The following is a 950-nucleotide window of genomic DNA, read 5'->3' as shown; positions in this document are numbered from 1 at the left end:
TGTCACGATAATGGATAGAATAAATATTTAATAATGCTTTACAGTAATAATAAATTTCTAGTAAATAGTAAATTTAATAATACAGCAGGTCAGAGTAATAACAAATAATAAACTTAACAACGTAGTATTTAATAACGAGGTAAGTAAGTTTTTCAGTTATATTTTTGCGAAAAAAAATCCAGCAAACACAATTTTAATTTCTAATCTCTTTCAATTAGAAAGAAGAAGAAGGAGAAAACTACGAGATCACAGAACGAATGTTTCAAACAGATTGAGAAATACAGGGAATTATTTTCGTTCGTATGTTCTCCATTCTTCCTCGAGTCGTTGTTTGAAATTACCGAAGACTCTCCTGGAGGGTTCTACAAACGTGCCAATACATTCACAGGCGAGTGCTCGCGTGTTTCTCGAGCGATCTGCAGTTTAATCGAGGCTCGACGAGCCTCTTAGCCTCGCTCGGGGGGAAGAGGAGGGTGGCGCCACGCGGAAACCGATAAATACGTGGAAGAGAATGCGGCGAACAATGGGACGCGGGGGCGCACGTCAACACGACGGCGGCGAATTCCGTGGAGACGGCGAGGAAAATCGACGTCCCGTCTCGGTCCTCCTCCTCCTCCTCCTCCTCCTCCTCTTTCGCCCCGCGTTCGATTTATCGTCTTTGTGCCTGCGGATTTCGAAAAACGCCGCTCCGCCAATAACCGCCGTGCCGCCACCGTAAAAATGCCGTGAACAATGCCGTGAACGTACCAGGGAGCATCTGGTTGACACGCTTCCGCCGGAAACACCGCCAACGTAACCACTCCGCCTGTGCTCTCTTTCCCCGGTCTTCACTCCGGGAAAAAACCACTCGTTTCTCTCGCGCAGTTTTAATACTTGACGATAACTCGCTCCTTCATTTCTTTTTCTTCTTTTCTTTTTTTTTTTTTTTTTTTTTTTCTTTTTAAGAAAGA

Source organism: Frieseomelitta varia, unplaced genomic scaffold (genome assembly GCF_011392965.1).
Source record: "Frieseomelitta varia isolate USP_RPSP 00005682 unplaced genomic scaffold, Fvar_1.2 scaffold_185, whole genome shotgun sequence".
NCBI classification, from domain to species: domain Eukaryota; kingdom Metazoa; phylum Arthropoda; class Insecta; order Hymenoptera; family Apidae; genus Frieseomelitta; species Frieseomelitta varia.
The sequence above is the reverse complement of the archived record's forward strand: the minus strand, read 5'-3'. Positions refer to the sequence as shown.